The following is a 22,790-nucleotide window of genomic DNA, read 5'->3' on the forward strand; positions in this document are numbered from 1 at the left end:
CCTGCTCATGCGTTTCACAGTCACAGGGAGCTGGTGGCTGTCCCGGCTGATTTTGAGCGGACTACAACCTGGACTCGTTGCCAATCCGTCAAAGGGCTCACAGACTGAAGAGTCAGACTACCTTTCAAACTCCCTTTCACACCATTACCAACGGGGAATACAACCGACGTCAGGTGAGTGAACCCCTGCACCATCAGTGACCTAGCTGACATCTCCTTCGTAAAATATTAAATTGTATATTGCTCACATTATAACAACCAGCCACAGTGTGAGTTCCATTCCAGTTCTAAGGCAGCAATCAAACATTTACTCTTCCATCCCTTGTACTCCTTTGTAGTAACGTCTTAAAAATGGAAGGAAAAAAAAGAAACGCTTTGCTGTTGAACTCCAAATTGAGGCGTTTGACTAGAAAAGTGCATTTAATACAAGAACATTTTGCTTCCTAACTAACTGTATTCTATCACATTTTCTCCAAAGTCTTAAATTTTTCTTAGAACGAGTTTAAAGACTGTATGTTTGCTAGGTGTCTACATATGTTACTTGGCCCATTCGTTCTATTCCAGACAAACTATTTTAAGGGTTGAAATAACCCAAAATAATGAGAGAGTCGCATACAGTATGGATTGTGTTTATGTCGACCGGATTGCTTGGGCAACACAATCTCACATTTAATCCTCTTTGAGTTGCAATGCAGGTGTTATTGTCTTCTTCTCGGCAATGGCTTCCGTATCTTAGACTGACCATTTATACTCTTTGAATGGTGAAGCGACAAGGAGTGACATTTATTTGAGGAAAGACCATCTTACAATGTCTGATACCATTATGTATCTCCCTCTCCATTTGAGTCTTCAACCACTTCCTCTTCCTTTTTTGCTGTTACTAATCCTGTCATTGTTGGTACATCCACTTTTGTATTTCCAACATTATTGAATGGCTGTCCAGACAGGATTGGCACAACAATTGTTAGCCGTCACTCTTATTTTACAGACAATTCGACTTTGTGTCGATGACTAGAGAAGAGAAGAGATTTGGGGCTTTGGAGAAATGAATGCTGAACATTTCCAAGCGGTGGGTGCCGCTGAAAATTTCATCTTCAAAAAGGGGTGCGCTGCAAAAAAAAATTGGAAACCACTGGTTTAGAGGATACATTTAAATTTGATATTCTGTTCCAGTATCCCAAAGATGGTACAATCTATCACAATCTTGATATTTCAGGAATGATACATTTTCACAGTTTTGTTTCACAGTGCTTCATTTTTTTTTTGTCTTTGAAAGAAATATTGACTTCATCTAAGGTACTTGAACACATGAACTCAAAGTTTAACTCATAGGCTCAATACAAGTATAATTTTCAGTTCAGTTCGTCCTTCAAACATTTTTCTTAGCTTACAGACAATCGTCTTGCGGTATATCAAAACCAGATCGCTTTCTATTTTGAATATCCGATGCAAGATGACAGCGCCTACTCGGTTCTTTATAGAGCTCTGTCAGTCACAACTTTGAACAATTTTATCATGCAAAAAGTTTTTCAAAGATGAGTGAGGCAGCAAGGTTGAAATAAGTTTTGCAGCCTTTCCACTGTACAGTAGCGACAATCTTAAGTTGTAGGGCTCATATTATGCTGCAGCATTCAGTGCTGAGATATAGCAATGATGTATAATCAAATAGTCACAGTGACAAATCTGCTCAACCAATGGGCAGCAAACACTGGTTTACTTATTATTAAAAGAAAACAAAACTTTCAGTGCATACTTTTGTCAAAGGAGCAAAGCATCCGTTGCAAGTTCAGCTATATTGAGCCAAGGAGGTCCCAAACAGTGCACTTGTTTACTAATTCATAAGGATTTCATTTTCAGATTTACAAGGGTTTGTGTGCGTGTGTGTGTTTGTGTCATTTGACCCAACATGGTTTAAGTAGTTGGGGTCAAAGTCCAATAGTTAACCTTTCTTAACCAGATTTGGGCTGTTCATGTTCCCATTTCTATGGTCGACTTCCTTCCAGCGAGAGCTGTAATTTTATTACACTTGTCTTGTGCAGTATAACTTTTTTCTTTGCACTTTTGAATACTTTAAAACAACGCCCCCCCCAAAAAAATCCTCAACGAACACTATCATCTGTATTCCCCAACATTTTCCAACACGTTTATATCCTTACATCCATCTACACAACGGCCTTCATCCTGAATACAGCACTGATCCCCATCTTGATGCTGTAATCTCTGAAATTAACCGGGTCTTGTGGAAACAGAAACACCTGCGATCTATTGTGTAAATATAATTATTTCCGTCTGATCTTTTTGTTTTGAGCGTCAGTGGCCTCCATTGTCTGTGGACCTCATTAATTGGAATCTATTTGAGCCCAAAAGAGGAAGCCAGTTAAGGAAGATTTCGACTTGAGGGTTTCCTGAATGGCATTTCAAATGTCAGCACAGAGCCCATGAAAGGCTCTTCATCTATAATAATTAGATGAATATTTAAGTAGCACATTATCTGTTCCTGACAGACAAAAACACCCTAAATACAAAGGCTCTCTGCATTTATCATGGACTGTGTGAATCATTAGCGCTATTGTTTGTTTAGTTTTTTTTCTGCCATACTCAAAAGGTGACACTCCTCTTGTTGTCATTTTCACACTTTTGAGGAACAATGTGGTCATTTAGCTTCCCATAGTCAACAACAACTCTACTTTTTAAATGTCATCTCCCGACACTCCTTTTCAACAACTTTGAAACTACATTCACAATGTGTGAACTGTAGTTCCCCAAATAATTGCCAGCCCTCTAATAGATGTGATGCCAGGATGAGGAAACAAGCAGGAGATCCTACCCCAGGCAGAGAAGGATTGCTCAAGAATCAACAAATGGACCTCCCCACCCCAAAATATAATGCATATGTACTGGGTATTAAACTGGATGAGTTACAAATGTGTGTCCTATTCATGAATGTATCCGTTTTTCACCACTGCAAAAACAAATTATTTGAAATCTCCACTTTGAATAGAAATCCAAAACTTCTAACTCCATTCACAAAACCCCTGACTTTCCTATCACAACCCAAAAATCACCTCTTTTCAACAATGGGCACTGCTTCTGGTTTGAAGAAAACAACAGTCCTTCTCCCCTCCTTCTACAAAGAGTAGAAAATATACTTACAAATGAACAGTGAGATGTATTTTTCATCTGTGAGTCTGACCAACTGATCACCGGCGTGCTGCGACTTCTGCCTGGCAGGGAGGAATAAACACTCTGGGACACATATATATAAGACTGGGTGTCAAGGCAGCTGCGTCCACAGTCCATTCAGATAAAAAAAAAAAAAAAAAAAGCCCCCTCCAAAATTCTGGTTACCAGTTCTAAAGGTTTAACAATCTAGGCGGGGAATGAGGTCACTCCAGGCGTCCCTTGGTGGGCGAATGCACCCCCTGTCCATATATGTAGCGCACTGCAGGCCACAAGGTGGCAATTTGTGACTATGAAGTAGCGACTGGCATGGTAGTACCATAAAGTCTAGTCTGTTACTATCAAATGCTCCACTCAATAAAATGCAGAACCAGCCTTCTTTGAACCTTGAATCCTGGTGATAGACCAGGACAGGACATTGTCTGCCTGTGTGGTGAGAGCAGGCTAGCTCTCTGATATTTATTTTGACTACCGGTACTGTGCTCAAACACCAGTTCCCATCACTAGACTTCTTCGGGGGGCGTCGCATTACGATGCCAGGGGAGGTAGACGTGTGAGACCCTGATCTGGTCCTGGTCTGCAGTGTATGGCAAAGGTGCTCTCGTTGCTCTTGAAGTATTTGCTCTACGGCGTAGTAGTGTTTATTGCAGTAGTATGAGCAGTTACACTTGGAAGACACCGTGGAAAAGATGGAAATGGAGATTGTCACTCGGAAAACAATATTAACTTTAATCCATCCATCCATTTTCTTTGCCGCTTATCCTCACAAGGACCACAGGTAGTGCTGGAGTCTATCCTAGCTGTCCATGGGCAGGAGGCAGGGTAGATTCTGAATTACTTGCCAGCCAATCACAGGGCACATCGAGACAGACAAAAGCCACACTCACAATCACACAAATGGACAATTTAGAGTGTCCAATTAATGTTGCATCTTTTTAGGATGTGGGAGGAAACCAGAGTGCCCAGAGAAAACCCACGCATGCACGGGGAGGGGGAGAACATGCAAACTCTAAACAGGTGGGGCCGGGATTGAAGCTGGCACCTCAGAACTGTGAGGCCGACACTTTACCAGCTCATCCACCGTGCCGCCTTAACTTTAATCTTTGCTGTAAATTGATCTATATCTGCTTTTGGTACTTTTTTCCAATTCTTATAAGGATTACATTAGATTATGCTTTAAATACAAGGTTAAAAGTTTGACTTGCAGGGGCTTGGGGTGAGTGTGAGGGGTCGCACATTTTTTTCTTCTTCTTGGGTGGGTAGGTCATAACAGAAAACAATTGAGAACCACTGGACTGAAGTACTGTTAAAATATACATCAACAACTAGTAAAAAATCGTACATACCATAATGAGCATTACATTACTTACAATGTAGTATTGCATGTCAACTGTTGTACAAGAAACAATTGTCGATTCTCTGAATCTTCTGATGATGCTGACCACAGAGAATCTTCTCAAATATGGTGGGACTCCTATTCCTGCTATGAGCAAGGATCTGATGTGCAGTTGTAACTGGAATTTCATTAGTTATGATTTTTCTTGGTCTTCCCCAGTTTCCACCATCTCTGATATAAACTCCCATGTATGTTTCTGTCCATTTTAGAGAGAGGCACATTTTCCACCTACACACTGTGGCCAGGATATAGATTAGATTTATGTATTTATTTATTTATTTGTTTGTTTGTTTGTTTGTTTATGGCCATTAAGATCAAATTCTCATCTGCTTTGCCGACCTAGCTTCAGACAAAAGATTAAAACAACATCCCAACTTTATATCCTGCATAGTTGGTCTGATAGCATAATTGGAAACTTTGTTGTTCAGTTTTGAGTAGCTGTGTGAAAAAGATGACAACTGCGTCGAAGTTGTCTCCACTCTTTGCTGCCAATGTTTAAAATCTTGCAACACAAGTGTGCAACACTGCAATATGTGTTTAGTGGATGGTAATGTGTTTAAGGTTTTGCAAGACGAAGCAGATTGGTTTTATAATTTGAGTCCAAGCATGTGAACAGTGTTTAAGGTTTCACTTGATTTTAAAACATGAGTTTATGCCACTTTGGTTCAGAGAATGGTATTTAGTGTTTTAGCAATTGTGAAAAACTTTATTACAGATTTTTTGAAACTGAGTGCGATTTTGTTCATCTCTGAGTGAGGTTTACACCAACTGGGGAGAACGTATATAGTGCTAATTGAGATTCTGCTGCCTCCAGAATTTTATACCAGGCCAATAAAGTGGACACAGTTATTGGGTTCTTAAAAAAATTGTTGTTTGTGCTGATAAATGGAGGTCTGCAGGTTTGGTATTATAATTCTCATTTCTAATTCTAGCCAAGATTGATGCTCTTCATTAGGTTGTGTCCACTGTATGAGGTATTTTAGTTTGCCAGCAAAGTAATAATGCCTTGAGCTGCACGTGTCGAGTTTCCCCTCAGGTTTAGTTTTCTGAAGAGTGCAGAGAATAATTTTCGTTTTTCTTGTTATTAGAATAGAAATGCACGAGGCCAGAGTTTTTTCTACGGGGTTTAGATGGGATGATATAAAATAAATGGTGGTTTTCAGGAAGCGGTTGCATTTTTACCATAGCTATTCATTTCAGAAGACCTCCCACCATTTTCTTTTGAATAAATAAGCCTCGAGACAATATTTTGGGAAATAAGGTTTAATAATATTGTTTGGCTTTCCCAAAGTGTAGTGTCAGATGGTCCAATGTCTTCTGATATTATCAGTGACCTTTTAGGTGCATGAGGATTTCAATGTTGTTGTTTTTGTCCCCTAATTGTCCAACTAATTAATTTTGTTTTTGAGTGAATCTAATTGATATTGCACTTGTTTTTCACTGTACTCAGCCTTTGCCATTACAAAGTACTCCTTTCTAATTTGTTGCAATTCAATTGGGAAATAAAAGGGCTTTAATAAATTTGACCTTTGCATATGTGCGCGCGCGTGTGTGTGCATGTTGTGAAAAACAATTCCAGTTAGTGGTGTATCGACATACTGTTATCAATATGTGGCTCACTTTCTGGTAATTTTCCCTCAAATCAATCAATGAAAAATGATCTCACACACCAAGCATGACACTGAATACATTTCAGAGGAAAAAACATTTTGCATGTACATTATACTAAACAATAGTAATAGCTAAAAACAGTGCCCGTTTGCTTAATTATAGGTAAAATGAACAAAAAATATTTTCTAAAAATATTTTTAAGGAAGAGAGGATGTTTTAATTATTGAATGTTCTGAACTCCTACTTGTATGTACAGTAAGTTTCATATTAAGCAGCTTAATGCTGTCTGGAGGAGTTGTGCCATGGTGGAGGTCTTCATGAATGGAGCTTAGCGCTAATAATCGAGGATTTTCACATTGTGTTTCGGATTCCACATTACTAGGACCCTCATTCATCACCAGTGCTTAGAATTCAAGGGGGCGCCATACAAGCTGGAGCCACTGATGTGTTGTCAGGCGGCAACTCGGCAAATGAGAGCTTGCGACGTCTACGGAGGAATAAACACTGTGTGAATAAGTAATCACTTGATAAGATCAGCTTCAATGAGATGAGTGCTCATCCTTTCCTGCTGAGCGTCTTTCATCCCGGCGGGGTGGGGGGTGGGGGGTCCACGTGGGTCCATGCATGGAGAAATATATTAATAAGTACAAACTGTGAGCACAGGGTCAGTGTCTGCGAATGTTTTGCATACCTCATGATGAGACGCTGGCACCGGCACGCGAGCGCTCAGGCGGGGAGGGGGGGGGGGTGGCTAACATTGTTGTATCCTCACGCGTGTTTACATTTGTGACAGCATGCACACACGGACGCAGCAGGATGACAGAAACTCACTTTGGAGCTTAATTAATTCCACAAGTGATCCAAGTAATACTGATGGGGAAGCCTGTTTTAGAAAGGACATTCCTAAAAAGTAATGTTCATCTTTTTTTTTTTTTTTTACTTGATTAATTAGAGCCATACAGAAGTGACGGAACCAGTTGTGCAGTATGTATGTGTGTGTGTGTGTGTGTGGTGTGTGTGTGTGTGTGTGTGTGTGTATGTTGCCCTTGGCAACTCATATGAGGACCACCGATAACAATCATAAGTTGGTCTTTGACCGTTTTTGATGTTCAAACAAACTATTTACAACTAAAACAGTCACACAATTTCTCTTTATTAATGCCCTGTGAATAAAGATGATTCAATTTCAGGAGCAAAACAAAAGATTTCCTCCACTTTCTTCCCTGTCTTCAAGGTCTGATATGATTCATTATTGAGGATTAATTCTGATCCTTGAGAAAACATTGCTCCAAAGATTGTCAGTTTATAGTGGATTGCTCCTTTTTGTCTTCTGAATATAAACATCTGTTCAGGGCATTGGCAGCGGCACATTAAATAGGCTGCCGGCTACCCCAAAATCTTGAAAAATCTATTGACCTAAGACCTCTGCGCCAGTAATACCCAACTTTGATGACCCAGTAGAAAACAATAATTGAAAAAATACATTTTATGTAGAGTTATGTTGGACAAAACCCTCACAAGCACAATAAATCGATGTTTTGACCACTAAAGTTTGGATCAATGACGCAGATGTGGTAACCTGTATTTCACTATCCTGCCTTACTTCAAAATACAATGCCTGTGGTGTTTACATAATTCACCCGCGGGACCTCGAGTTGGGGTGCGGGGTTCTGCACAGACTGTTTTTGTTGTTGCGCTTCCGGAGAAAAGGTTAGCTGATTTCCCGCCGTTATGCGAGTAGTGTTTTGATGTCGAACAATAAAGAAGTTCTGTTCCTGTGTCCGACATTCCGCCTCCGACTCCTTTTCTCCGGCGCTACACTGGTGACCCCGACGTCAGTCCCGGCGTTTTCGAGACTGAAACGAACATGGCAACCGCCATCCTCAAATTGTCGGAGTTTTGGGAGACGTCTGCGGCAGCGTGGTTCGCACAGACGGAGGCTCAGTTCGCCCTCCACGGGATCTCAGATGATTACACGCGTTAATACCACGTTGTCTCAGCACTCGGGAGCTCAACGGCGGCCAGAGCAGTGAACTTCATCACCTCTCCCCCGGCCCGAGATAAGTATGCTGGGATCAAGGCTCACCTTCTCAAGGTTTTTGAGCTTTCACGGCCGAAGCGTGCACGACGTCTGTTAGCTCTTAATGGACTGGGGGACAGCAAACCTTCCGAACTCATGGAAATGATGCTAAACCTGCTGGGCACGGAAGAGCCCAATTTCATTTTCATGGAACTGTTTCTCAGGCATATGCCACCGCATGTTCAGACGGCGCTCGCGAACAGTACTGTCACTGAGCCCCGGGCCCTGGCCGAGGAGGCCGACCGTTTCTTCCTGGCAACCCAGCGCTTCTCCCCTGAGACGCTGGCCGCGACGCGCAGTTACTCGCCTCCGGGCGCGGGGGCGGCATCCAGCAGGGGCCCCATCACCACCGACGGCCGTGCTGGCACAGGCTTGTGCTACTTCCATGGCCGTTTCGGGGTGAAAGCGAAGAGGTGCCGCGCCCCTTGCAACTACGACGCGTCGGGAAATGCCAAAGCCCATGCTTCGCAGCGGCCGTGAGCGTGGGCGCGAAGAGCCGGCTGCTGTTCGTCAAGGACAACCTTTCCGGCGCAAATTCCTTTGCGACACCGGCGCCCAGAGGAGCGTCCTGACGGCCACTGCGGAGGACGCCGCTGGCGGGACTCATGGGCCACCCCTACTCTCTGCTAATGGCTCCCCTATCCGCTCTTATGGCATGAGGACTGTGGATTTGTGTTTCGGGAGTCAGCGCTTCACATGGGACTTTGTCACTGCGGATGTCTCATTCCCTCTCCTCGGCGCTGATTTTTTTTGTGCCCACGGGCTGCTGGTGGATGTTAAGAGGGGCCGTCTGGTGGATGCACTGACTTTTTCTACGGTCGCCTGCGTCCGCAATGAGGTGACTTATGGTGGTCTCTCCAGTTCGCTATCGGACGGCACCAAATACCAACTCCTCCTTGGTGAGTTCCCTGGCTTAACACGGCCCACTTTCTCCTCTGCCACGACTAAACATGGGTCGATCACCACATTGAGACCAAGGGCCCCCCGATTCACGCGAGGGCCCGACGGCTTGACCCCGAGAAGTTAGCAGTCGCTAAGTCCGAGTTTGCCAACATGGAGCGTCTGGGCATCGTCCACTGCTCGGATAGCCCGTGGGCCTCGCCACTACACATCGTCCCTAAACCAAGTGGCGGGTGGCGACCGTGTGGTGACTACCGCCGCCTTAACGACGCCACTACGCCCGACCGCTCCCCTGTTCCACACATTCAGGACTTCTCAGCCCACCTGGCAGGCAAAATCTTGTTCTCCAAGGTCGACCTGGTGCGCGGGTATCACCAGGTTCCCGTGCACCCCTCAGACGTTCCCAAGACAGCTGTAATCACTCCGTTTGGACTGTTCGAGTTTCTGAGGATGCCGTTTGGTCTTAAAAACACGGCACAATCTTTCCAGCGTTTCATGGATTCTGTGCTCAGGGACTTGCCATTTGTGTTCGTCTATTTGGATGACATCCTCGTCGCCAGCTCCTCGGAGGATGAACATCTGATGCACCTCTGCGACCTCTACGCAAGACTTGAGCAGCATGGCCTGATCATCAACCCGGCGAAGTGTGTTTTCGGGGTGCCCTCTATCCAGTTCCTCGGGCACCTCATAGACAAGAACGGCGCCGCCCCCCTTCCGGCAAAGGTGGAGGCCATCTCCGCTTTTCCCCGACCTCGCTCAGCTCGGGGCCTCCGGGAGTTCCTGGGGATGGTGACTTTCTACCACCGGTTCATCCGCCGGGCGGCCCACATCATGCGCCCGCTCTATGAGGCTCTTAAAGACAAGGCCCCCAACTGGGACGTTGAATGGACGGCCGAGAGGATGGAAGCCTTCGAGGCTACGAAGGCCGCGCTGAGTCGTGCCGCTATGCTGGCCCACCCAACCCACGGGGCCCCTGTCGCTCTCACTACCGATGCATCGGACTACGCTGTTGGAGCCGTATTCGAACAGTGGGTTGGCGGCGCCTGGCAACCGCTTGCCTTTTTCAGCCATCAGCTGGTCCCCAGGGAGTGCAAATACAGCACGTTCGATAGAGAGCTCCTCGGCCTCTGACTGGCGATCCGCCACTTCCGCTCCCTATTGGAAGGCCGTGAGTTCACGGCATATGTGGACCATAAACCCCTCACTTTCACCATGTCCAAGGTGGCCGAACCGTGGTCCGCCCGCCAGCAACGCCAACTGTCGTTCATCTCTGAGTACACTACGGACATCCAACACATCGCCGGCAAATCCAATGTGGTCGCGGACTGCCTCTCCAGGGCGATCGTCGGCACTGTGCATCTGGGTCTCGACTACTCCCGCATTAGCGCAGACCAGGCCTCGGACCACGGGGTGCAGGCCCTCAAGACTTCTGACACGGGTTTGCGCCTGGAGGAAGTCGCGGTTGGTGACTCGGGCATCAGGTTGCTGTGCGACCTCTCGGCTGACCAGCCTCGGCCGCTGGTCCCTGCAAACTGGCGAAGAGCTGTTTTCAAGGCGGTCCACAACCTCTCCCACCCCGGAAGGAAACCGTCCGTGAGACTGGTGGCCCAGAAGTTCGTGTGGCGCGGTCTCAAGAAAGATGTGCAGGCCTGGGTCGACTCGTGCGTGGCCTGTCAGCGGGCTAAGGTGCATCGCCACACAAAAGCCCCCTTGGAGCCCTTCGCTGTCCCCGAGAGGAGGTTTGACCACGTCAACGTCGACTTGGTAGGTCCACTTCATCCCTCGCACGGATTCACCTACTTGCTCACCATGGTGGACAGGACGACCCGCTGGCCCGAAGCCGTTCCCCTCTCCTCGACAACGTCGTCAGACGTGGCCCGGGCGTTCATCGGCACGTGGGTTGCACGCTTCGGGACACTGTGCGACCTTTCCTCAGATCATGGCCCTCAGTTTACCTCTGAACTCTGGAACGCAGTCGCTGAGAGTTTGGGGGTCAAGCTGCACCAAACTACCGCCTATCACCCCCAGGCGAACGGTCTTTGCGAGCGGTTCCACCGCTCCATGAAAGCAGCCCTGCGTGCCGGCTTGACGGACGGCAACTGGTTGGATAAGCTCCCGTGGGTCATGCTCGGCCTCAGGTGTGCCCCCAAGGAGGACCTGTTGTCCTCATCCGCCGAACTCGTCTACGGCCAGCCACTGCGGGTCCCCGGCCACAGCGCCCTGGTCCGCAGCCAGGCAACGGTCCTCCCTGCTGGAGGCCGCAAAAGGGTTCGCGCCGGTTCCCACGTCGCAACATGGCACCCCAGCTGCCCGGCTGCCCCGTCACCTGCGCGCTGTGGATTTTGTGTTTGTTCGTCATGACGCCCACCGTGGACCTCTCCGCTCCCCATACGACGGGCTGTTCAGGGTCCTGGAGCACGGGGATAAGAGCCTGCTCGTGGACATTGGCGGGAGACCCGAGACTGTTTCCGTGGACAGGGTCAAACCCACGCACCTGGACATTACCCAGCCTTTGGGGTTGGCCCTCCCTCCGCGCCGGGGTCGTCCCCCTTTGCCCTGTGCCCCTGCGCCTGCCGGGGTGCCCTTGACCCCGCCTGAGCCCTTGTCCCGTGACTCAATGGACAGTGCGGCCCCGCCCCCCTCGGCCCCTACAGTGCACACCCGCCGGGGTCGGGTCATCATCCCTCCACGGCACAAGGATTTTGACTATGGGTGAATTCTGGGGGGGCTTGTGTGGTGTTTACATAATTCAACCGCGGGACCTCGAGTTGGGGTGCGGGGTTCCGCACGGACTGTTTTTGTTGTTGTGCTTCCGGAGAAAAGGTTAACTGATTTCCCGCCGTTATGCGAGTAGTGTTTTGATGTCGAACAATAAAGAAGTTCTGTTCCTGTGTCCGACATTCCGCCTCCGACTCCTTTTCTCCGGCGCTACATGCCAATAGTAAACATGTTGAATGAATACACTTAAGCTTAACATTAATTATTTTCACAAAGACAGAATTTGGGGCTATTTATTTTTAACGACTCAAGGCAACAGTGCTCAGCAATGCTCAGCAAACATCGATGCAACACATCCTGTAGCTGTTAGAGTCCAACCCTTCAAAATAAAAGCACACCAGTATAATAGTTTCACCATGGGATCCTTTGGTGCGTTGCACCATGAGAAACTGCGGTCAGGTTTTGTTAATATACGCCATAAGCTTGAAGTCACCATGCACCAAATGAGAGGCAGTCAAAAGCAAGCAACAACTGGCTCAGAGATTTTCAACTACAAGCAAAGACTTCTGCTCAAGAAGTGTTTTTGACTTGTGAATTATAATAGCAGCCGAGCAGACTAGGTGTTAATGTCATCTTGAATTGATTTGTCTTCAACATTAGGAGCCCTCGTTAAAGATTACGGAGTTTCTGCTCCTGAGGATGATGCTCCTATTATTGGAAAAAGGTTTGCTTTCTTCCTCCAGCATTTGTGCAATGCAAAACTATTTTTACAAATCTTTTTCCTTGATTGTGAATATTGTTTTCTAATTTGATTATAATTAAATACATTTTAAAGAAAATATACTGTAAGGCCCACTCCAGTCTGTGTGTGTGTGTGTGTGTGTGTGTCTCCCAAGTCCTTTTGCTCTCTTTGTGTGGCCCTCTTAACATGAAAGTACTCTCTTTAGCTCTCTCAACACCATCATCGGGCTCTCTCACTGTTGGCATTATTATTCATCTTTATGGTGCAGAAATAGAACATAATGTCCTTTTTTATCTTCATTTTGAGCTCTCCACAAAATGCAAAGGAGAGGAATATCCACTATTTCAGCAACCTAGTCAAGTAATATTTATTGAAATGGGTTGTTACGGCCCTGCCTGGTTTTGTGTTCTGATAAAGTTAACAGAGTTACTAGTTAGCTGGTAGTGGGTCAAATGTGCCCCTCTAACAAAAGATCAACACACCCTCTTAATAAAATGTTTTAGGTTGCACCACCACCGAGCACAGGCACTGAAATTGGCATTAATTGCTTGAGAGGGGAAAGTAATGATCTCAGGTAATTATTGCTCTGGGTAGAGTGAGAAGCTTGACAAGATATTGCTGTTGACTCCCCTGCAGAGGGAAGTTGCCAGAATTCTACCATTTAATGTGATTTAATTAGAAAGGAAGCGTCAACGCTTTGAGCTCTCCTGCCTCGAGGGTTTATCGCATGCATGCTCACAGATATAGTGCTGAACACACACATGAGCACGGCCACGGAACACTGCTATAGGTCCACGCGCAGCGTGAGGTCCAGTACAAAATGCCATGGGTTTTCAAAGAACACATTGCTCAGTTTCAGATGTTTCTACCTTTGAATGGTTTTACCCTTGAACGTGCACTCCCCTATAAAATCGTGAAACACTGAGATCAAGTCCAATATTTGATACATGTAGTAGATCTTTCTGTGTGTGTGTGTGTTCTGAGGTCCAGGATTCGATCCCGGCCCCGCCTGTGTAGAGTTTGAATGTTCTCCCCGTGCCTGCGTGGGTTTTCTCCGGGCACTCCGGTTTCCTTCCACATCCCACAAACATGCAACATTAAATGGACTTTCTAAATTGTCCCTAAGTGTGATTGTGAGTGCAGCTGTTGTCTGTCTCTACGTGCCCTGCGATTGGCTGGCAACCAGTTCAGGGTGTCCCCGCCTCTTGCCCGTTGACAGCTGGGTTCGGCTCCAGCACTCCCCGCGACCCTTGTGAGTATAAGCAGCAAAGAAAATGGATGGATGGATGGATATATATTTATATATATAATACACACACTATACACTGTATATGGTAGGGATGGATATTTGGCTTTTCTTTGAAATTTAAGGATGAATGAGACAGTTTGGAATTTTATAGCATCAAATTAAGTTCACCTTACATGAAAAAAAAAAAAAATCGGATATAAGTGACCTATTGTCCATTCTCAATCAGCCCTCTCGTGTGTGTGTATGGAAATACAGTAGTAGTCAATGTGCCTGTTAAAGGCTTTTTAATTGCGAGCCGGTGTCCGTCGCCATTAAGCAAAGAGCACTTGTGACAAATGAACTTGGGCACTGTGAAAGGGGATCAAGGTTGTGTAATGACATCTCTGGAGATGTGCCCACGCTACCTGGTGTGCAGCAAACATGCCAGTCAAGCGCCAGGTGGTCAGTGGCCTGCCAGGACAACCATGCAAAGACACAGTGAGAGAGAGAGAGAGAGAGAGAGAGAGAGAGAGAGAGAGAGAGAGGAGAGAGAGAGAGAGAGAGAGAGAGAGAGAGAGAGAGAGACACTCTCACACACACTAAATGATATTAAATGCAAAGAAAGATGACGGCCTGGACACAATTTATGTGTCCAAAATCTAGCAGAATTATGGCAAGGTCATATGTCTTTCTAATGTCCTCATTTATGATCCAAGTCATAATTAGCTTAATCTTTTATTAAGAAATTAGCCATATTTGGTAACTGAAGTGGGTGCCACACACTTTAGTATCAAGGAGTCATTTTTTGCAACCAATTGGTAAAAATAAAGAAAAAAGAATGAAATACAGCAAGGCGGCACGTGGCAAAGCTATAAAATGTTGGCCTCACAGTTCTGAGGACCGGGTTCAAATCCCGGCCCGGCCTGTGTGGATGTTCTTTCTGTGCCTGTGTGGGTTTTCTCCAGGCACTCTGGTTCCCTCCCATATCCCAAAAAAATGCTAGATTAATTGGACACTCAGAATTGCCCCTAGGTGTGATTGTGAGTGCGACTGTTGTTTGTCCTTATGTGCCCTGCGATTGGCTGGCAACCAGTTCAGGGTGTACCCCGCCTCTTGCTCAAAGATAGCTGCGAGAGGCTCCAGCACTCTACTGACCCCCGTGAGGATAAATAGCTCAGAAAATGAATAGATGGATGAAATACAAGGATTATTACTGTATATTGAAATTTTAAGATGGCACGGTGATGAATGGTCAGCACATCTACCTCACAGGTTTGAGGACGTCAGTTCAAATTTCGCTTCACCAATATGGAGTTTGCATGTTATGTGGGTTTTCTTCAAGTTCTGCAGTTTTCTCCTACATCCACAAAAAGTGCATGGTAGGTTAATTGAAACCTCTAAAATATGCGTAGGTGTGAATGTAAATGTGCAAGGTTGTTGTTGTTTTTTTTTTTTTTTATGCACCCTGCAATTAATTGGCTGGCGACCCGCCACTCACCCAGTCAGCCATGATAGGCTGCATCATTCCAGGATAAGCACTATAGAAAATGGATGGATTGAAATTTTAGTATAACACACTGAAGGGTCATTTCATTAGGTCTTAGGTACCTGTCGAGAGTCTTATAAATGTGACACTAAAAAATGATATTACAGCAATCCATCATATATTTGTGGTTCAGGTGGAACCTAACCACAGGGTTTTTTTTCACATTATTTTATGCTCTTTCTTATGTCAGGATGCCATATTGGAAACTAATACGCACAGTAGTAGAATCGGACAGTAGTCGAGTCAAGACTATGTTGAATTGTTACATCATAACTGATAGATTTGTATGTCGAGGTGCTAAGTTTAGTCTGTGTTGTTAATGGAGTGTTGTATGGTGCATTTTTCTAACATCCAATCATCTGTAAGCCTTTTATTTTGAAGGCACATGTTAGTATGAGTTTGAAATGACATCAAAGTTTTGGGATCATAGTTTGTGGCTTATTTACTGTTTAAACTACAAATATTGGCTATCACAAATGTTTTTTTTTTAATCACAGAACCATAAATCGAACAGCAATGTAGCGGTTACTATAGGCAGTCCCAGCTGCTCAATACCTGCCATCAATTAAACAAGACAAATATAATATATGCCTCAAATTCAGTTCTGTTTAATTTTGTGTGGAGACTCACCTCCCAGACAGAAGCAAAAAAAATACTTCTGCACTTTTTTAAAGTAATGGATCTTTACAAAAGCCAGCCCTCTCAGACCACTTCCCCTTATTATTATTATTAATAATTCTAAATGTGGTGCTTAAGTAGACTTTGCCGAGTAAATAATGTCAGCAACAGCGCCCAAAACAGAGGACTGAGAAAAAAAAAGTTGATGAATTTGAGAGGATTTCATTTTTCTTGTTGTTGAGCAAGGGAGTTGTCGCGGGAGAAAATGGATGGTAAAAGCGAATTAAGCTGCAGGAGGCCGCGGACAAACATGAAGAGTCGTGCTGGGTAATATTCTGCTGATAGAAGCAAACTGTGGTCTTTGCATCCTGGGGAGCGGGTCTGCTTCTGGACATCCTCAAATAAGTCAAGAGTAAAAGCATGCACTTGTGTGCAGATTCACCAAATGTACATGCTTTGAATAAGTGAGGAATAAAAACAGGGCGATGAGGAGAAAATATTACTACTGTACTGATTTAGACGACTGTTGTTGTTTTAGTTAAATTTTTCCACTGAAAGTGAGACAATAATTTATATATATATATATATATATATATATATATATATAATTAAATGGATATATATACAGTTACTACACTTATGCAATACAATTATGAGAATTACAAAGTAGAGAGGTTGTGTATGGGGCAAGAGAAGTCATTGAATTTTGTTGAGAGTCTGCATTATTAATGGGGTGGACTTACATAGCACCCAGTGCCCAAAGAGTGATTCATGTGATCACATTCACCCATTCACGAACACATGAGTGGCTGCTGCTGAGAGCATTTGAGAGTTCAGTGTTGAGCTGCCGTCAGCCACAGCTCATGCTTGGTCACTCACCCATAGCTTCCCTAGCGCCACACACCCCCCACCCGCCTCTTTAAGGCACATTTATGTATCTAATACACTAATTTCTTTGACTACAAATGAGAGGACTGATCAGGAAGATCCCGGGATTCTACTGACTGACATTTTAGTTGTAAACAGTATGGTCATTATTTTATTGCTAAAACTACCATCTAATGATAGCATACAGTGCTTTATATGGATAATATGTGACGTAGTCTGCTTGCATTGAATAAACTCATTTTATTTTTTTAATTGCGGAAACCTATCCTGAAAAATGCCAATTCATACACTTTATTGAAGCATGCAGATACAATATATTTGTTCAATGCATGACTGCAAATAAGTGAGATTAAAATAAACCAATTCCCAACATTACCATTTTCTACCGGCGTGCTTCAAAGCTGCTTAGTCAGTATAGGAGTGGTGCTATTTTAAAAAATGCAATCAGCCATTGTTGAATTATGAAGCCAGCAAAGCCTTGAAATGTATATTAATGCACTTCATATGGCTTTTAGATCTCTCACATTAACCGGCCAATTTATCTTCTGTACTGTACAAGCTGCTTTCAACTGGCTCTTCAGGCCGAAATTAGAAGCAGTATGTAAATGTGCATCACTCTCAATGAGTGGATTCCTCATAACGCCATTGCCACTTGCCGCATCGAATTTCACCCAGGTAAGAGCCTGCTTGGGTTGAAACTACCAGCCCGTCTTTGTTTTTACTCTATGGAGTTGGAATAAAAATAAAAATATTTTCAGTTGCACCTTCAACATCCGTTAGTACTGCTTGGGATGAGAGTCATGGTTTATTAATTTGTCTGACAATTCCCCAAATTTACAAGCCAAATATCCCCTTTAACATACGAATATAGCAAAGCAAAGCAAATTTATTTGTATGGCACATTTCATACACGAGGTAACTCAATGTGCTTTACATGATTAAAGGCATTTGAAAACAAAGAGATAAAACATTTAAAATGGGGTAAAAACAATAAAAATGGCAAACACAATATTAAAAAAAGACAAAACTACATACAGTCCAAGTAATATGATCAAAAAGTGGATATATTCTAAAAAGCATGAGAAAAAAGAAGAGTTTTCAACATGGATTTAAAAACATTCACACTTGGGGCTGACCTAACCTCTGTTGGCAAATTCTTCCATTTGTGTGCAGCATAATAGCTAAATGCTGCTTCACCATGTTTGCTTTGGACTCTGCGCTCCCCTATTTGACCTGAGTCAGTCGATCTCAGAGCTCTACTGGGTTTGTATTCTGTAAGCATTTCTTTCATGTATTCAGAACCTAAATTATTTAGTGATTTATAGACCAGCAGACTAGCAGAACTTTAAAATCTATTCTGAAGCTCACTGGAAGCCAGTGCTAGGACTTTAGGATTGGAGTTATATGCTCTGACCGCTTTGTTTTGGTCAGAAAGCGAGTCCAGTCAGAAGCTCATTACAGTCATCAAATATACTTGAGATAAAAGCATGGATGAGCTTTAAAGCAAGTGCAGGCCATTTTCAATATTCTTCTTCAATATTTTGGCTTCTTTCCTCCATTATGTCATTACTGTATGTCCCCTCCTATTGATTCCCCAGTTTTCAGAGAGTGCTTGCTTTAAATGTCTCAAACCTGCCATATCAATCCACCATTTTGTGTTCAACATACCAATTTTTCTGAATTGCAGCACCTAAAAGACTGAAGGAATAAGTCCCTATTGTGTTTCGCTTTGACTTTGAATGTTTTTGAAATCGACACAGAATAGCTCCAGACAGTGATGGCAAAGAGGTAGTGTCATGGTAACCGTCGCGCAACAGTGTGGTACAACTGCCAATTCTTATCGACTGACCCATTCATTGTGTATGCGCTCCCGCGACACAGGAAAGATTTTGACACACATGCGTTCTGAGTTAAAACAGCAAGAGATTTTGGTGGAGTTTTGCAGTGAAAACAGCATGGTGGAGAAAATGGAAGAATCATTGTAATTATTAATGATTGTTAATTATGATCATACGGGGCGGCACGGTGAGAAAACTGGTTAAGAGTGTTGGCCTCTCAGTTTTGAGGATGTTGTTCTCCCCGTCCCTGAGTGGGTTCTCTCTGGGCACTCCGGTTTCCTCCCGCATCCCAAAACATGCAACATTAATTGGACACTCTGAATCGCTCATAGTTGTGATTGTGAGTGCGATTGTTGTCCGTCTCCATTTGCCCCGCGATTGGCTGGTAACCAGTTGAGGGTGTCAGGGTGTTCAGGAGATTGGCTCCAGCACTCCCATGACCCTCGTAAGGATAAGCGTCTCAGAAAATGAATGGATGGATGATCATTTACAAGATTTAATGATGGGAAGTAAAATAAAAGATTCCCAAAAAAAGTTAATAGAGTTTAACAGGTCACATTATTATAAGACAAAGTTTGGAAAAGTTTTTTCTTGATCACAATTTTTTTTATATTACAAAGAGCTGTAGTTACATACAGTTTCATTTTGTTACTTCGAAACCTATGAATGTGGGTGTGACTGCTGTTTCTTTTTTCTTTTTTGTCGTCCTACGGTTTCCAGACTGTTTCAGCATTAACTTTCCCTCGAATATTGCTTCCTGAATTTTTAATATATCTTTGTGCATGTTTACATGTATACCACAATGCATGTTCATGTCAATATCGTTTATTAATTGTTCAAGTTAATATCAAATCAAATAGCATTGGGGCATTGGAATACATTCTAAGCCAGAAACATATGGAAGTAAGACCACATTGGTTGCGTTACATGCATGGGGTTGTGTTTTTCTGCCTGATTAATCCAATTTAAAAATAGAATGCAGCCTGTTTTTTGTTGTTGTTGTTGTTGGTGGTGGTGGTGTTTTTGGGTTGTTGTTTTTTTTTTTTTTGTATTTTTGGCAGCCACTCTCCAGCACACAAACAGATTGGCGACTAAAAACAAAGCTCTTTTAGCTAGTTGGCGTTATGGCGCTTGACTCAATATGCACTTCCTTTCATCATTCAGGTGTTCTGGTGACTTATCAAGGATACTCTGATCTGGAAAGGCACACACGTTGATTTTGACGTGCCCATTAAAGCCTTTAAGTGTGTCATGAGCGATAATGGGCTCCGTCTTTGTGTATAGGTCTCAGGCAGATGTTCATAATTTGCTTCCAGCCTCCCTGCCGCCGCTCTGTCCTGAATGCATTATTCTCAGATGAGACTAATAAAGGGGAATAATTTAAATGTACCTGCATTCATCACTGTTAAGTAATCTAAAGCCTGATTTGCATATGGATTCACATTTATACCTCACACATTGAAGTAGGCTAACCTAGGCTTTCTAGATGGATATGAAATGAAAGTGAACTGATTTTGTTTTGCCCTCATGGAATTTTTTGTGCAAAACAGCATATTCATAATTCATATTTTGTATTAGGTCTCATATTCATCATAGTATTTGGATCAATTCACAATTTAGCCAACGTTGTCACTTGTAGTATCTTTTTAGTAGTGTGTACCATCCGGTATGGTCCTAACAAAAAATTTGAACACATTTCCCTCCCTTTTTGGCATCCTTTCAAACAACACTAGTAACAGAGCACAGTTCAATGATAATTTAAATTGAGGGAGCCATACCTCTCCTTTATGAGGACATTTCCATATTATCATTAAAAAGGCTAAAAAGGAGCCTCAGGTATGATGAAGTGGAATGAAACAAGGCAAGGGCATTTTTCTTAGTGTGCCTGGATGCAAATAGATGAGTGGAGGAGGTGTTGCATTTCTAAGAAAGTGTATATTTGATTGCCAGCAACTTCACGTACAAGTGGCAGAACGTAAGCAAGTGGGAAAGTGTTTCTATTTCGGTCCTCCCTTGAAGAGAGAGAGAGAGGGAGAATATTGCAAACGTGTTCTCTTTACACATATTAAACAATTTATAAAGTCCACTTGCACAATAATGCAATTCAGCCTTGATGGGAATCATTTTAATATCTTAGCACAATCATGGATAATATATTGTGCTTGGATTTAAGATGAAGCAAGGAAAATGTAGCACACGATACAATAGATATGCAAATTTAAACATAATTTTGTCAGTAGTATCAGTTGAGTAGTCATAGGACCGTCGGTGTTCATTTCAAGTGTTGTCTAAATGAAATGTAGCAACACACCGCTGAAGAGTACACAAGTCATTTTAATCAGGAAATCCCAACAAAGAAAATAAGATAGCAACCATTTGTTTCCAAGATTATCACACAAATAAGTTCAATATTGTTCATCAAGAACACGGTTGCTACTATTTTGTTTCGTTGAATGTACTGTCAGAATTCACAAGCTTGACTGGATTCCATTAGTTTCCAGTTGTCCCAGTTCAATTTCAGAAATTAGGTGACACATGAAAATTATTGCTGTTTTTCCTTGTACAAATTTGGAGTAAACCTCTCTTGTGCTCCCCTATCAATTTACAGCAAGGCAGCTTAGCTCAGGTTATTTCAAGCATGACCAGCAAAGTATCGCACAATGGAGTCGAAACTGCACACAAAAAAAAAAAAAGACTGTTGGGAATAGCTGCACACACACAAAGCACAAAGCACATTTACTTTGGTGAAAGTTGCCTTGCCTTGAAAATTCATGCAAGTAACAAATAAGGAAATAACTGTGCAGTCTCTCAAATGATTGCAACAAAACTATCACAGATGAAGTAATATACGTCAAAGGCCAAACATAAACACACATTACTTTGACAAAGGGCTATTCCAAAAAAGTAATGTGACGTTCATCTTACCGAATGTGCTTGTCTATTGATGAGCTTGTCTGCATTATTTTTAAAGGTCCACTTTATCGGAACGCCCAAGATTAAAAACGAACAAAGTAGTTGAGGTGGGTGAACATTAAAGGGCAACACCAAATTAAGCAGTTCCTCTTGGTTAACTTTTTAAAGAGTTCAATGATGAAATGGAATCTCAATGTTATTACTCTGTGGAAGGTTTGTTATTGAGACATTAATTTCTATCTGACAATCCACTTAAATGAGTCCCTGCTATTTCCATCATAAAAGTCTTTAATGTTTATGATACAATCTTCGTGTGTGCGTGTATACTGTTTACCAACTTGTGCTAAGTTTATTTTGTAGTCTAATTAACCTGTCTATTTTGTACACCTCTGTACTGCAGCTAAAAACAAATCTGAATAGGAATACTGTACATGTAATATTTTTCTACGACCAGCAGCTGTCCGCGACCCTTTTTTTGGGTCATGGCCCACCAGCTGAGATCACTGAGGTGTTAAATGAACTTAATATGCATTTTACTTGGATGTCATAGCAAACATGGTGCGCAGAAAATATATTTTTTAAAGGAAATAATATTCATATGTATATTTATCAATGTGCAACTTGTTCTGTATTAATTGGATTGCATTTAAATTTCTTGAATTTGGTCATTATTGGTTGTTTTATTTTTCTATATTACATATAGAAGTGTTTATATGTGAATTTTATTGTTGTGATTTGTTTGTCAGGTGAATTCAAGTTTAATTTGTGCCATTCATAAGTTTTTTTGATTTGAGGAGTGCAGTTGAGACCTCGTGAAACACATTTAGCTTCTTCCTGGTAATTCTAGTTTAGATACAATATCTCACGGAGTAAAAGGTTGATATCTTTACTTGCAATGTGTTTTCCTTTCTAATTCAAAACAGGCTTATGGGTCTTTTTTTCTTTTAAGGCTAAACAAGGGCCAGTTTACAAATAAAAATGTGCTTACACTCATGTCTCAAGGTACCACTGCAGTTAAAAGAAGTTAGAGATGAGAATCATTGTTTCTTATGTTCCTTAGACATCAGCATGCTCTTCATGGCGAGCCATGAACCCAATGTCAACTTTCTCACAATTTCCGTCAGCAGACAGCA

General features: G+C 43.1%; 1 protein-coding gene across 2 annotated transcripts in view; it reads left to right on the plus strand.

Moving 5' to 3' along the window:
* Window positions 1-22,790, plus strand: part of LOC133491734 (cell adhesion molecule 2-like) — a 286,042-nt gene that overhangs the window by 18,660 nt on the left and 244,592 nt on the right. For both annotated transcript variants that reach the window (XM_061803280.1, XM_061803281.1), the window contains exon 2: window positions 21-173. The gene's annotated coding sequence lies outside the window, so the exon portion shown is untranslated. The remainder of the gene's footprint in view (window positions 1-20; window positions 174-22,790) is intronic.

This window comes from Syngnathoides biaculeatus, chromosome 18 (assembly GCF_019802595.1).
Source record: "Syngnathoides biaculeatus isolate LvHL_M chromosome 18, ASM1980259v1, whole genome shotgun sequence".
NCBI lineage: Eukaryota > Metazoa > Chordata > Actinopteri > Syngnathiformes > Syngnathidae > Syngnathoides > Syngnathoides biaculeatus.